The sequence below is a fragment of the Ascaphus truei genome, chromosome 1, assembly GCF_040206685.1.
Source record: "Ascaphus truei isolate aAscTru1 chromosome 1, aAscTru1.hap1, whole genome shotgun sequence".
Taxonomy (NCBI): domain Eukaryota; kingdom Metazoa; phylum Chordata; class Amphibia; order Anura; family Ascaphidae; genus Ascaphus; species Ascaphus truei.
Window position 1 is genome coordinate 212,271,951 of NC_134483.1, and position 16,943 is coordinate 212,288,893.

General features: G+C 41.1%; 1 protein-coding gene across 1 annotated transcript in view; it reads right to left on the reverse strand.

Moving 5' to 3' along the window:
• Positions 1-2,111: 2,111 nt before the first annotated feature.
• Positions 2,112-16,943, reverse strand: part of PRR16 (proline rich 16) — a 524,483-nt gene continuing 509,651 nt past the window's right edge. Inside the window, exon 3 of the mRNA XM_075601055.1 lies at positions 2,112-5,565. The gene's annotated coding sequence lies outside the window, so the exon portion shown is untranslated. The remainder of the gene's footprint in view (positions 5,566-16,943) is intronic.

Sequence of the window (16,943 nt, forward strand, 5' to 3'; positions counted from 1 at the left end):
AAAAAAGCGAGACTTTTTCAAAAGGAAAACCATTGATTCAGAAAGTGGACAATTCTTTTTGAGCCCCAGAAGACCCAGAAGGCCCCCAAAAAGCAAACTTGTCATCAGCACCAATGTTATTTGAGCTCGCACCGAAGGTCAGTGGTCTGATGTTTTACATTAAATTAAAAGGGTTAATATGATTTATGTGGATAAGACAACAACATTGTTGTTGCAAATATGTTTGCTAAAACTGACCTACTGCTAAAATAGTGCACACATATGAGTGGAGCAGACTTCATTGTTCTCTCTGGTGAGCTATGGTGGCATGTGTTGTGATATTCTGCACCAATACTGCCACTGACTCCTATAGCAACTCTGTGATATTCTACATATAATGTAACATGGGCTCTAATGAGTTTTCCAGCATCAGCAGGTGTCTATAGTAGTAAATACGGGCCACAATGTCATCAGAAAACAGCCTCATACTGCCTTTTCTTCAGTGACTTGCTGGTATTGTGAGTGTCTGATTCTGGCTCCATTTGCATTACATATAGCTTATTGTAGCAGGCTGGTCTTAAAGAGAAATTCAAACATGTTAATTAAAAAAGTAACAAATATGGAAAGCTTAAAAGTGATTGTGGTCATTTGATATGCATGCCAGAATTTTGATGTCGGTAGTTTAAACACTGTATTCTGATTAAGAGCCTGCAGCAGGATTGGAGAACCTATGTAAGACATGTGGTTGAAGTCTCAAGTGTATTGTTATGCTTTGCATGTACAAGCTAGAACCTTGATATCTGAGACACTGGCCGTGAGTCATCAAAGTGCAATGCAGGATATCACACAAAATATGGTGGTAACTACCATTCAAGTCAATGGCAGCTAGTGCCAGATGGGGCACAATACTCTGCATAATACGTTGATGACCCAGCTTTTGTACTTGAAATTCCAATCCCATTCCCCATGACAGCTTGTCGCTGTATGTACTGTATATACAAATTAGTAATGTCATTTTTTTTTTACTTGAACATTTACAGTACAGTATGTTTACTATATTTATGAATACAGTGCATGATAAACTGCGCTCCAATACATGGCTAAAGGCAGGGCAGTCTCTGTGACTTTTATCTCACTACATTATCAAAGTGTGCATTAAAACAGCTAAAAGACCACCTGTGGCAATTATTGCACATTTAGCATCAAAGGGAATTGAAACTTTCAAAAGAAAGAGACTGCACACTAAAATAATGCAAAATAGCCTGTATTGACAAACATAATGTCCATTATTCGTTTCTTTACTTTTTTTTTCAAACATAATTTGTACTGTATTATAAGGTTTCCAAAAATCTAGACAATATTTAGCTTGCACAACTCCTTATAGCATTAAATGAATAAACCAGCTTTATTAAACCACAAATGCATAATTTGTTGTCAAACCAATTGGTGTTTTCACATAAATTACCTTTAAAGGATTACTAATAAATATGAACGTAGATATAAATATTTTTATTGATGACACTTGTAAGAAAACATTATATTGACTTACTGTATGTTGTCTGTAGATAATTTATTGTAACTAACAGTTAGTGAAAATGCTAGATAGCATATATCTTAAATAGTGTTTATTAGACAGACCAGGTAGATGTGATAGCTTTAATGGCTAACTAGCGTTAAAAAGAGTGCAAGCTTTTAGGACTACTAATGTCCCTTTTTCATTGTCCCTTCTTCAGGTCCATCTGAAGAAGGGACCTTTGTAGTCCTGAAAGCCTGCACTCTTTTTAACCACTAATTAGCCTTTAAAGGTATCACTTCTACTATACCTTACTTTAGTTCTGCGTACAGTATATACTATGAGCTACTATCCTCTATCTATCTATTCATTTAACAGTAAAAGGATGCTCTCCAGTTTTATAAAAAAGATGTTGAAGACAATTACCGGAGGAAGTCATGATGAGAAGGAACACAAGGTCAAGAGGCAGAAGGACATACACTGATATACAATCTATAGTATGTGCGTGTTATTGTACTGAAAAAAATATATTAAAATATGAAAAAACAGCAAATAAAAGGCAAATTCAAAATACTTTTAAAATAATGACACTGCTCTTTTGTTTTATTAAAAAGTTAAAATTCAATTTTATTTCAAAATAATTGAAAAATTACACATTTATATTTTTATTAAACATAGTCTAGTCAGACAATAACATAATTATGTATAGATTGTTGTAACAAGTACCAAGTTGCATGAGATTTAATCCTGGGCTATCAAATTGAGTAAACAAACTATGGACTTTCACAGAGCCAACAAGCAGCAGTATCTTCCACTCTGTCATATTTTGATGACTGAAAAAGTAAATAATGCTAAAAAGGAACATTTCAACTATGGTGGTATGAGTGATGGCAATTGAACTAGACTATAAACATCCTCAAAAAATGAGGCTGTAAAATAATCAACTACTAATATATTGAATTAAATTGATGGCAGATAAGGACCACTAAGTCCACCTAGACCACCCACCCTCCTGTGAAGCCTCATACCTCCTATACAGTATTTAGGATACACTTGTATTCAAACAGCTTGGAATGCCATTATTGTACTTACTGCCACCACATCAGCCGGGAGCTTCTTCAATAGGTTCACAACTCATTTGATGAACCTTATAATGTTTACACCCTCCAGGTTCAGACTAACATATTTTGTTTCAGCCGCCTTCTCTCTCTGGAAAATGCTTTTACATTGTAACTTGTTTATACCCTTGATTTATTTAAACATTTCTATCATATCCCTTGCTCATTTTTTTCTAGGCTGTACATGTTGATACCATTTAGTCTTTCTTATTAAGTGTTATAATACAAGCCAAGCAGAATTTCAGTTGCTCTTTGCACCAAATATATATTTGTAGGGTTTTTTCCTGTGAAGCGGGGCCTCAAATATAAGGCTAAGGCCCCGCTCCCAGAGTCAGCGCACCTGCGCTGCTGACAGGCGGTGCGCTGAGATACACAGACCGCGATCTGCGGTCTGTAGGGAGCGGGAGCCGGAGCGGGAGGTGGGCGGGAGGTGGGCGGTTTGATCGGGAGGTGGGCGGGAGGTGGGCGGTTTGACAGGGAGGGGGGGCGTGGCTTGAGCGGAGGGACCCGCTACTCTCCCCCCCCTCCCTCCACGGACTCGGGCTGGAGCTGGAAGGTAAGTTTAAACACACACACGCAGGCACTCATTCATACACACACACACACACGCGCACACACACACACAGGCAGGCACTCACGCACTCATACACACACACACACACACACACACAAACAGAGGCAGGCACTCGGGCACACACACACACAGACAGGCACTCACGCACTCAGACACATACACACACAGACAGGCACGCACTCAGACACACACACAGAGAAAGGCACTCACCTGCTTTCACTCCACACTCCTCCCCGCTCCCCGAAGCCTCTCCTCCTCCCGAAGCCTCCCCTCCCCATTGGCTCACAGCCACACACGTCACGTGTCAACGCTAGAAAACACCATTCTGTGGTGTCTCCAGCGGCTGACGCGCTACAGCGTGTAGTCAGCTGTGCAGCCAGGGTGGACCGGGACCGGCTCGCGAGGATTCCCCTGCTGGTGGGGAACTCGCGACCCGCCGCCCGCGCCAACGAGCGCAGCGGGACCGAGGCCTTACTCTAGAAAAGGTCTTGTATACACTCCTATTTCACAGACTACCTACTCTTCCTCTGTTTGTGGAACCTGGTAGGGACGCCTTATTCATGCAACTTTTTCCCTTGGAGGTGGCTGCAATGGTTGGGGAAGTTTCATAAACTAAAGTGAACATGTCCTTAGGTGATTTTTCGGAGTTAAACAAACTATAGAATACTGTAGTATAAAAACAGATATATGTATACCACCAAAAGGTTGCCAACAAGCTTTTAATACACAGGCCCTTATTTTGTAAAGTGTGAATGGTTCTGATCTGGCGCTATAACACGGAAAGCCCAATTGCTGGATTAGCGCAATTCACACTTTACATAATAGGGGCACAATCTGTTTGTAGTGAGTTTAACTTTGTTGGTTTCAACCTACAATATTATAAGGACACCCGTACATTCCTGTATTACCTGCAATATTAAACCCACCATATTTTTTTTATATCAAAATAACTTTTTTTATTTTACTGAAAATTTATAGTGAAAAATACTTTTAATTTGTACAGGTATGCAAGTAGAAATATATTCTATAATTTTACAATATGGTACATAGTATTTATATTTAAAGCTTTTAGCCTGAAAATTGCAATGACCTCACATGACAAAACAGTTTTTGAATTTTATAAAAATAAACATTCTTCAGACATATCATGATATCAGCTAACAAAGGAGGCAACACATCATACAGACAACATACAGTATTTGTTTAGAAAAATAAAGGGGACATGCCATGTGTTGTCTGTTACTTAGCTCCATGAAACATACATAAAATGACTATTAAAAAAAACATTTACGCTAAATAGAAACAACATACTGTATGCTTTTGAATGTTCTTGGGTGAAGACAAACAGAAATTTAGCTGGTACTATTTTGTGTACATTTTATTTTATTTCTTGGCAAATCAGTTATACTGTAATTATAAAAATAAGAGTATAATTTAGAGCACATAGATATGAACCTTTATTTTCATAGCCATTTTGATGCTTTTATGCTTTCTATCTCCTATTCTTTTTTTGTAAGATATATATATATATATATATATATATATATATATATATATATATATAATACCCTCTTTTTTTAGCAGAAAGGAGGGAGTCATGTCTCTTTGGGGTTCGGAGTGTGAGGCGTCCATGTTAAGAAGTCGTTCCCAGTGGTCTTGCATGCCCTAAAAGATGCACCACAAAGTGCTTTGGGATCTTCCTGTTCATCTGTGCAAATGACAGCACATATCATAACGCTGAATGGAACTGTCAGTGCAAATATTAGACATGCATTGAATGCAATCCACAACTGTTGAAATGCAGCTGTTAGTTTATTCAGAGATAGAGATACAGCACTTTCCCAGTGTCAGCATCACCACTACTGTTCATCTATGGCTTTACTTAATCTACATGTTGCAGTAGAGATCTTCCTCATCTGTAAACAAAAGCAATTTGCCTCCAGATCATATAATACTTGGTGATTCGGGTATATTCTCCATGTTCTCCAAAGCAAGACGAGGGGCTCAGTAATGCTAGACAAGTTTGAGATTGCAAGCTATCCATCTTTGTTTTCTCACTGGATCTGCTTCATTGTATGCACAGGAAAAGGTGCAGTTATTGATAAAAGTACTTTCACTTTTACATTGTTTTCAAGATATAATTTCTTGGTGAATGATGCTTAAGGCTGCAATTTTTTTAGGGGAATACTTTTGGTAGTGTAACTGAATTAATTCATAAAGAATACTCCAGTCATTGTGCTGTGACTCCAATGGCTTAGAAGGGTTTTTATTGTGGCCGTATCCCATCAATTCACCCTAGAAGAGTCACAATGAAGCCTGTTAATCTAAGAAAACGAATGTAGAAGCTGTTGATTGCAGATTTTCTTTCCCGCCTCAAGGAGCTGTAATAGAGGAAACAGAAATTATTGGGCTTTGTCAAAATAGCAGACACATACAGAAGCAATATTTTACATTTTATGTCAATGTACACCATTTCTGGTTATTAAAAGTTAATTTATCACAAAATCTTTGCACCATTGAAAGCACTTTTCCAAATTGTTTGTAAGTTTTATTTACATGAGACCTTGTGTTACATTAGAAGTCAATAGAAAACAAGTAATTTGTCTTATATGCAGTACGGGTTTTTAAAACAAAGTGAGAACTAGTACTACAGTACTATAACACCTCCAAGCTTTTTCTCCATTTATTTTTCACGTTTGTCAGCTAAACATACAAATCTATCTGTATCAAAGATAACATTTAGTTGCAAAGGTGTTATTTTGTTGCAACTTGTGCTGAAACATACCTGCACCAGGCAGCGTCCATGTCAGTGATTTTCAACCGGGGTTCCGTGAGTACCCCTCAAGGGTTTCGCAGCCGCCAGGTGGGAGAGCTGGGACAACTCTCCCATGCTGTCCCAGACCCGGCGACACCCCACATAGCATAGACCCGGTGGCTCCCAAGCTCAGCAGCAGGAGCCGCCCGGTCACTGCTATCCCTCCTCTCTCTACTGGCGCCAGATGTTGCGTCAACTTACAGCTAACAGGGGGGAAAGTGAGAGAGGTGTGTGTGTCAGTGTCAGTGTCTGTGTTTGTGAGTCAATGTCTGTGAGTCAGTATGTGTCTGTGTCAGAATGTGTGTGTCAGTGTGTGTGTGTCAGTGTCACAGTGTATCCGAGTGTGTGTGTGTCAGTGGGAGAGTGTGCATGTAAGTGGGAGAGTGTTTGAGGGGGAGTGTGTGTCTGTAAGTGAAGTGAGAGAGGGAGTGTGTGTGTGAGGGGGAGCGAGCATAAGGGGGAGACTGTGTGGGAGGGGTGAATGAATGTGAGGAGCAGGGATTGAGTGAGAGTGAGGTAATTGATGGAGGGGGGAGGAGAGGGAGGAAAAGAGAGAGTAAGAGTGAGATGGAGGGGAGAGAAATACATGCGGGGGGGAGAGATTGAGTGAGAATTGGCTAATTGAAAGAGGGGGAGAGTGAGAGGAGAGAGGGGATGAGTGAGGAAGAGATGGAGTGTGACAAAGGGGAGAGAAATACATGGACAGAGGGGGGGAAATAGAGGGGTCTCATGAGGTGTGAAATGGGGGGAGGGGACTCGCAAGACCAACATCATTGGGGGGGGGGGCCTGGTCATAACTCTAGTCCTGGGCCCCAGAAAATCTGTGCGCGGCCTTGTTCTCAGTCACCCTAAAAGTCTCAATTCTTTTTTTCATCGCTGAAAACTCCAAAGTCTACAACTGTACATGTATACTTAAAAAAAAAATGTTGCGCTTCATACAGAAAATAATGGGGGGGTTTTGGAGAAAATGCATCCACGAGTACCATTTTCCTGGTACACAGACCCCAACATATTTTGAAAAATTGTGTTTTTGCTTAAATATGGCTGAGAAGACCAACACACTTGAAGTTTTGAGAAACATGCACAGGGACTAAGGTCTCAGTTTTTACTGAATAGCTAAATATGTAAGGGAACAAATACAACATTTACTTAATAAAAGTTGTCTTTGTCAGCTGCTTCTTATCTCTGTTTTTAATGGCTGCCTGCCATCATTTTGTATTGGAGCACCATTTTGGTTGCTTTGCTATGACTGCAACCTCCTCCCTTTGTGTTTTATAGCACCAGATATTTCTAAGAAAACATTAAATAGAATTGTTTTCTTTGATACACATTTTGCAGTTATTTGCCCCAGATTTCCATGACTTTTGCTTTTATACATTGACCCTACAGTGCACATATCTCCATCAAGATGTCACTGTATTTAAAAAGGTCATATTACTGTTTGCAAAAAGACTGCATGATTGGAAGTACATTAAGAAAGACTGCATGATCATTTGATATGATGCTTTATTCCTTCAGAGAGAAATTCACTAACCCTGCACTACTGCGATACCATGCAAACTGCAATTCAAGTCAATGGGCCCTGATTTTCCTTACAGCTTGAGTAGAAAGAGTATAAACCTTTACAATATGTCATTCATGTAACTCTTTTTCCCTGATCAACATTCATCATGCTTTTTTTATTTGAACTACAATTGCATGAAAACTCAAATAGTAGCACTAATATTTTTTTACAGTGACATCTACTGTAACATTTATTTTCATTTACAAATTAAATAATAGTAAAATGTACATTACGACCAATATGATCTCTTCAAAAAAAGCAATGACAGTTCAATAAACAGGTAAAGTGTCCAAGAAAATTATAATTGGATCAAATATGTACAAATCAAATATGTACAGTGTATACAGTGTATCCACAACCAGCTTAAGTTCTTTCAAATCTAAGGCTGTCTCACATTTTAACCTGGTCTGTAACTGTTTCATACGCTCATAATATATATTTTCTTTAACTGTGCACGCAATGTCTTGTATATAATGTATACCCTGTTCATTTATGTAACTGTACTTGTAACCATGTACTATTTGTTTTACTCTGTGCCCAGGACATACTTGAAAACGAGAGGTAACTCTCAATGTATTACTTCCTGGTAAAATATTTTATAAATAAATAAATACTGTAGTTATATTAATGTACTGTAGAGATAAATATAAAAAAAATGCCTAAGGAACCTTAAGTAATGGTGTGATGATAGCACTGTGGCAAAAGTTGCCAGTTCACACAATGGCATTATCAACCAATACAATTAACAAATACATTATTTTACAAGAAGAAGAAAACATTAAAAAAAAATACAAGAAACAGCAAACCACATAAAACATTGTGTTGCTGTTGAACAAACAAAATTTGTTCAAACTTTGAACTTACAAAGCTTCCCTTTGCCCATGCTGATGGACTTCCTACCGAGCACCATTACTTGACATTACAGTCACCAAAGTACTTAAAAACATTTTTACTAAGTGAAGACACATAAAAGAACATTGTTATGATAAATTGGCCAGTGTCAAACGAAAATGTCTCAAGCTATTTGACATAGACACCTCCTACCCAGAGAAAAGTAGAAATGTACAAAACTAAACTATTCAGAATCCTATTATTGTTTTTTTAAAATAGATGTACATTGTGAGACTCGTTTACTGGTACTAACTACAGTAACTCAGGTTTTATGTTTCCTTGCCATATCATTGTGACAATTTTCTCTTTGCTATAACCAGTGACTGTTTTTTTCCAGGAATGTATTACCATTTTCAGAATTTTACCCAATGTAAATTAAATTGAAATTTTACAACCATTTACCTGATCACTGTAACAGGCAGACCTCTTTGTATTGTGTTAATCTCCCTTGCGGGATCATTTACACTTTAATGATCACTTGATTAAACTTCTTTACTTTTATCAATACCAATGATGTTTATATAAACCCTGAACATTTCTAGCAGTCCGACTGGTTATGGAGCAGTGCAGGCTCACAGTAGGCCATGATATCTTTTAATTAATAATAATTGTTTGTTCTTGTATAACGCTGCTAGTTTTACGTAGTGCTTTACAGAGACATTTTGCAGGCACAGTCCCTGCCCCGTAGAGCTTACAATCTATGTTTTTGGTGCGTGAGGCACAGGGAGATAAAGTGGCTTGCCCAAGGTTCTTCTGGTTCAAACTCAATGCCAGACTCAATGTCTTTACTCACTTTAATGAACCAATGGGAGAGTTCTTTGTAGATGTAAAATAACAGTGTATTCAGAGTATATTTAGAGTGTATTCAGAGTTTTTAGAAACCAACAAATAAAAAAACAGACCTATGAACTTTTAAAGGCTCTGCACACACAATTACATCTATGAGAGTTTGTATTCAATTAAAAGGTAGTACACTTTATGTACATAAACTCACACTTTTCTCCTTAGTGTTTCATAATGTTAAGAGGTATTACCATAGTCTTACATTATTAGTTTTTGTATTTAATTTATACTATTTTAGCATTTAATTCTCATCCATACTGTAGGTGCCTAGTGGGAATGTATGCAAACATATGCACCCTTCTTAAAACGTGCAAGCGTCGCAGTCAAAATGTCACAATGAGAAACAGACACAGAAAAATATTTGAAAACCGATAACCTCATCTGTTTCCGTAGACACAAAGGCCCATGTTTACTAAGCAGTGCTCTACCATAATACACCTTCCGAAACTGAGATCTTATGGACTATTAACCTAAATGTGCTGTAAGGGGTCTTCGGGCGCTGCAAGATCTCTTAGGAATGACACAGCTGAGTAAATACCTTCTGCCATTCTTCTATGAAATATTCCCAGAGACCCAATTAGTTATGATCAGTCATTACCAACAGCTGTTTTTCTATATTCTAAAGCCGGAATTCAGAGGTAGCAGACTTCATTGCTTCTGCTAATGCAGAATATAACAGTTTCCATAGGACTGTAATAACACAGAAAACCACAAATTATCCCATTATAATGTGCCAGTGGGACCAATAACCTTTGCTATGGTACATCTGTACATTACAAATGTTTGAAAAAGAAAACACAAGACTCCAGCGATAATTACAGGTTTAGTTACTGAAGACACAACCCCTATCGGACAGATTCTTTAAAACAAATAAATATTATAACAGTATAGGAGTAATGGGATCTCCTATTCAAGAAGGTAAATTATGTATTATATGCAGAGAAGGAACATAGAATTTTTGATCCGGTTGCAAGTTACACCAACTGTACCCCCTCCACCCCCAATTTATAGAACCAAGGCAACACCAGGCCCCAAGATGTTAACTTGGGGAAAGTGTTAACTAGCCCATCCCCCCTTATGTAAGTGGCCCTGAGAGTCATCCCCCCACTCTCTCACACACTCTCCCTCTCACTCCTCCTCTATCATTTTTCATCCGTTTCCCCCTCTTCCCTCTGTCCACCATCCACTCTCACTCCCCACCCTCTTTCTTCCTCAATTTCTCCCATCACCTCTCCCTCCCCCATGCCTTCTCTCCCCTCCATCCTCTCTCCGACAAGCCCCTTTTATTATTCCCCCCATTCCCCCTCTCCCTCCTTCCATTTCTCCCCCCATCTTCTCTCTCTCCCACCCATCCCCATCTTCTCTCTCACTCTGCCTCACCCTGTCATGCTGACAGATCATACTGACACAGCACACTGACCCTGAGGCATAGTATACTTACACATTAGTCTATCTGCACGGCTGCTGCCGAGTCTTGGAGGAGTTCTAAATAGAAGGGAGAATCAACAAATTCTCATCCTTTCAAGCAGTGCACAGCACAGCTAAGACAAAGTACAAAGTGCAGGAAATGCACGAGGATAATTGTCCCACATAAAGGGTCATTCGATTTTTGTTTTCATCTCCAATAGCGTCAGTGACTGATAATCCTTATTGAGTCAAAGGCTCTTGATGGTCGACAGAAGATAAAGTTTCAAAGATGCAGGTGGTCCCTACTTCTACTGATTTGAGATGCGCGCCACTGTCTCGCATATAACTTCCCTCACCCCTCCTCACAGTTCACCCGATCCTGCTTTCATGTCATGGGGCAAGAGCTTTCCCCTAGCTCCGCCTCTGATCGTATGTAACTAGTTCCATTAATGCTTCCCTCATGTCTGGCCTGTGTATTGTAGCTAACTTGTACTGTATGTATTTGCAGAATGTGAAAAAGTTGAATGTGTGTTATAATTATTATTTTTTTATTTGTGCAGCCCTCTTTCCCCGTGACTAAGGGAACTATGCGTGCTGAGTACCTGTCTGGCATACAGGAGGCATAATCCTCCGCCTCTGGGAGCCTGGGGTGATCTCGTTCTTACTGAATATTGCGCCTCCACCTGGGAGGGATCCTAGCGCTGCAGGATAACCCCTCACAGGAACCAATAGAGTGAATAAAGATATACAACAAAAGACAGAAAAGCCCAAAGCTACCTTCATCCTTATTGGGCGAAACGCTCACGTGACCGCCCTATCACGCGACACGCATCGCACGCCCCTCCCGCTTCCGTGCGCACGCACCTGCACGCTGTATAGACGTGATCACTGCGTTTAGGCAGGCTGATCGCTCAGCGTGCGGACGTGTCCACGCAGTCTGCCCCTCTATGGACGCACCCTTAGACAGGTCTGCAACCCCGCCTTTCACCATTATCACCCAGCACACAACACTGCCAATGCAGCAAGGGATTCTGGGAAATGACATGCAAATGAGCACACAGTGCCACCTTTTGCTTCAAAACCATTCAACATGGTTCCCTATAGGCTTAAGATTGCTGCACGTTCACAGCTTTGAGCACAGCCAGGGTTAAGATGCATAGTCAGTAAACCCACCCACAGACAGCTGTTTCGACCTTAATGGGTCTCCTGAGTGTGGGGTTGGTTATACTGGCTTTGCAAAAATGAAGCAAGGCTATGTTACATATAGGATATATATAAGGATATACATAATGTGTTTTTTGTTTTTTTGTTTTTTAGCTTACTGGGATTCTGTGAGTGAATAAAGATACACACACTGGTATAACTAACTTATCTTTACTGACACATATAACTAAACAACACAAAAACAATACAAAGCCCCCACAATACATAGTTACATAGTTACATAGTTACATAGTTACATAGTAGATGAGGTTGAAAAAAGACGTACGTCCATCAAGTTCAACCTATGCTAAATTTAGACAACAGATACTTTATTCTATAGCTATACTTACTTATTGATCCAGAGGAAGGCAAACAAAAACCCCCATTAAGAGGAAAAATTAATTCCTTCCTGACTCCAAGAATTGGCAATCGGATTAATCCCTGGATCAACATCCTTCCCATGTATACTTATTTGGTATATCCCTGTATACCTTTCCCATCTAAAAAGATATCCAACGGTTTTTTAAACAAATCTATTGTATCTGCCATCACAGTCTCCATGGGTAATGAATTCCACATTTTAACTGTTCTTACTGTAAAGAACCTTTTCCTTTGTTGCTGGTGAAATTTCCTTTCCTCCAACCTTAAGGGATGGCCCCGAGTTCTTTGTACTGCCCGTGGGATGATTAGTTCTTTTGAAAGCTCCTTGTATTGTCCCTGAATATATTTGTATATAGTTATCATATCCCCTCTTAGACGCCTCTTTTCTAATGTAAATAAATCTAATTTAGCTAGCCTCTCCTCATAAGTTAGAATGTCCATCCCCTTTATTAATTTGGTGGCTCTTCTCTGCACTCTCTCTAGTTCCATAATGTCTTTTGTTAGGATTGGTGCCCTAAATTGTACTCCATATTCAAGGTGTGGTCTTACTAATGCTTTGTAAAGGGGCATAATTATGTTTACTTCCCTTCCATCCATTGCCCGTTTGATGCAAGATAAGATCTTGTTTGCCTTTGCCAGCTACTGCATGACATTGGGCACTATTGCTAAGCCTGCTGTCTACCAGCACTCCTAAATCCTTCTCCATCAAGGATTCCCCCAATATATCTCCATTTAATTTGTAAGTCGCCTTTTTATTCTTGCATCCCAAATGCATAACCTTACATTTATCTGTATTAAACCTCATTTGCCATTTACCTGCCCACGTTTCCAGTCACCCCAAGTCCTTCTGAAGAGAAATTACATCCTGCTCTGATTCTATTACCTTACACAATTTAGTATCATCAGCAAAGATGGAGACTTTGCTCTCAATCCCAACCTCAAGGTCATTAATAAACAAGTTAAAAAGCAGGGGTCCCAGTACCGATCCTTGAGGTACTCCACTCACGACTTTAGCCCAACCTAAAAAAGTTCCATTTATGACAACCCTCTGTTGTCTGTCCTTTAACCAGTTTTCAATCCAGGTGCATATATTATTACTGAGTCCAATTTTTTTTATTTTGTACACCAACCTCTTGTGTGAAACCGTATCAAAAGCCTTTGCAAAATCTAAGTAGACCACATCAACTGCATTACCCTGGTCTAAATTCCAACTTACCTCCTCAAAGAAACAAATAAGGTTAGTTTGGCAAGATCTATCCTTCATAAATCCATGCTGACTATTACTAATAATTTTGTTTTCCATTAGGTATTCCTGAATATTATCCCGTATTAAACCTTCAAGTAGTTTCCCTACTATTGAAGTCAGGCTTACAGGTCTGTAATTCTCTGGGTGTGATCTAGCTCCATTTTTAAATATAGGCACCACATCTGCTTTACGCCAATCTTGTGGTACTGAGCCTGTGGAAATGGAGTCCTTGAATATTAAATATAATGGTTTTGCTATTACTGAGCTAAACTCCTTGAGAACAATACAGTACCCACACAATATAAACCACCCTGGTGGCACCCCCCAAAGTACTGAGGGTACCCATGGCACCTAACCACAATGGTGTCCACAGAGCCAGACCCACCCAAAGAGTGTGTGGAGTAGTGCTACCCCCTGTGTATGGCCATTGGTACACATCAGTACCTTCCTGGTATTAGGCCAGACCAGGCCAACTTGGACTGGTGGCTCCGCAGAACCGCACTGTGATCCTACAACGCGGTGTCCGACTGATCCTCTTCCTCTCCTTCCTGAAGGTGTCCGCCTCTTCAGGGAGCTCCAGCTGGAGGGTGTCCAAGACCGCAGGCCGCAGCTCACCGCATAGCGTCCTTCACCGGTGTACTAACACTAGGTAGCTATTAGGGAAGCGTTCCTATCTGGGGCCTTCCCTACAGCACCACAAGCTACAAAGGCGTCAGGGCCTAGCTGGGACCTGTGGGGAGATCTGGCCTAGTTCAGGGGCTACTGGCACCCTGAACACATCCTCACCCCTTGCTATCCTGCTCCCGACTGGCGCGCAGCTCTGCTTCGCGCCAAAACCTACTCTTGCTCCTTGCAACGATCCGAGCGCCCTATAGGCTGTATTACCCCACGTGGGGTGCCTACCCTGGAGCATGCTGGGACCCATAGTCCCATGCGGGGCCGCCGGTAATGGCCGCCGCACAACCGTTCTACTGCGCATGCATGAACCGTTCCATTACGTCTGCGGAAAAAGGCTACCGCTTGTGCCACCGGTCCGTCGCAGAGCTCTGGTCACCAAGTCACTCTGCTGCCTTCACACACACGCCACGGAGGTGAGCGGCAACCCGGCTACATTTGTAAAGCACCAACATATTCTGCAGCGTGATACTATTGGGGACCAGAGATTTGATAATTACATAAACAGAATTACATACAAATAAGGACAATAATGTGCTAACAGATTCAATGAGGTAATGAAGGCCCTGCTCATGAGAGCTTACAATCTAGAGTTTAAGGCATGTTGTAATGTAGTGCAGGACTTTGTAGAAGCAAGGGGATGAATGGTAGACATATCATAAACTTTGTCATTGAGATTTTATTTTGTATTTATCTCACCCCTATTTTGTTAACTAGATTATATAACTGTCAATTCTCCATAAAGTCAAATTAATAATGTGCATTTTTAATCTTTCTGTCACTACACACAGCACTCCTCAGTAACTAAAATTACACTTGCAGAGGAATTAGAACCCCAGGGACAAATAGTACAAACAACAGTTTCTCATTTGCCTGACAATCTATTTTATAGCTTAATTCCTACCCATATACAACAATAAGCAATCAATTTGTATTCAACTAGCAAGTCTTGATGTTTTGTGCCAACCAAAAATGCATGAGTCATTCTCAAGAGTACATCAGAACCTTTCATACCTTAACATGCCTGCAATACACTGACCTAATCAGTCCCTGACATTTTGTAAAAGAACACAGAATATTGGAGATTCTATTTGCATTTTATTTGTGCCAATTGCGGAGAAAGTATATTAAATGCACGTATAGCGTTGTAGATATCAGACTGATATTTTGTTTTGCATATACTAAAAGCATGACCTGCATTCAGTCTTTACATGTTCTTGTCTTTGTCAGTCAATCATAAAAAATAAAATAAATCCACATCTGCTGCTACAGTGCTTACATGGAGTAAAGCAGCACCATTAGATTCTTCTGTACTGTATGGGTTGAGAGTGGCAAAGGCATAATAACAATTAATAATTAATTATGAAGGAATGGGAGACAAAAGCATAACTACTGTATACATTACACTGCATTACTAAAAACTAAGGTAATTCCTGTGCAAGATTTCAACATTATGACTGGGAAAGAAAATTAAAAAGTCTTCTGGAAGTTGGATGTGCCAATTGTAGATGGAATTTAGATCATAGTATAATCTATATTTGTAGGTTTGGTACTCTTTGACAAACCTTCAATTCTGCATTAAGCCACATTATAGGCTAAAGCAGTAAAATTCCGGCATTACTGAAATCCCTGCTCTCTGATTGGTCAGAATTCCGGGCATTATTTTTTCAGTAATGCCCGGAATTTTTGACAACTTGCCAACTCACCTCAAAACAGAGATGCAGGGGATCGCGCTGAGAAAAAAACCGGCAAGTTTAAATCTTAACTGCAGCAGCCCTGCTCCTCTCCTCACCGATCACACTGAACACGCAGCACAAGCAGCCTCTCCCCCCTCTCTCACACAGCTGCTAGTGCTGTCAGAAGCTGCTGTGTTCCAACTGGTAACTTTGTTGCTTGCAACAAAGTAATATTTCTCACCACATCTATTGCCTGTGCTACTGTAAGGTAATTTGTATTTCTTTTTATTTAGTTATAGTTAATAGTTAATATCACAGTCCCCCCATTTCTCTCCCACCCCCACCTCCACCCACCTCTCCCCCTCCATTCCCCCCAATTCTCCCCCTCACCCCTTTTCTCCCCTCACCTCTCCCCCCACACCTCTTTCTCTCCCCCCCTCACCTCTCTCCCCCCTCACCTCTCTCCCCCTCACCTCTTTATTCCCCCGCCTCACCTCCCTCTTCCCCCTCTCACCTCTCTCTTCCCCCCCTTTGCCTCCCTCTTCCCCCCCCCTCACCTCCCTCTTTCCCCCCCCCCTCACCTCCCTCTTTCCCCCCCCTTCACCTCCCTCTTCCTCCTCTCACCTCCCTCTTCCCCCCCTCACCTCCCTCTTCCCCCCCTCACCTCCCTCTCCCCCCCCTCACCTCCCTCTTCCCCCCCTCACCTCCCTCTTCCCCCTCACCTCCCTCTTCCTCCCCCTCACCTCTCTCTCACCTCCTCTTACCCCTCACCTCCCTCTAACCCCTCACCTCCCTCTTATCCCTCACCTCTCTCGCCCCCCTCGCCTCCCTCTTCCCCCCCCTCACCTCCCTCTTCCCCCTCTCACCTCCCTCTTCCCCCCCTCACCTCCCTCTTCCCCCCCACCTCCCTCTTCCCTCCCTTCACCTCTCTCTTACTCCCCCCTCACCTCCCTCTTCCTCCCCCTCACCTCCCTCTTCCTCCCTCTCACCTCCCTCTTACCCCTCACCTTCCTCTTACCCCTCACCTCCCTCTTACCCCTCACCTCTCCCCCCCCCTC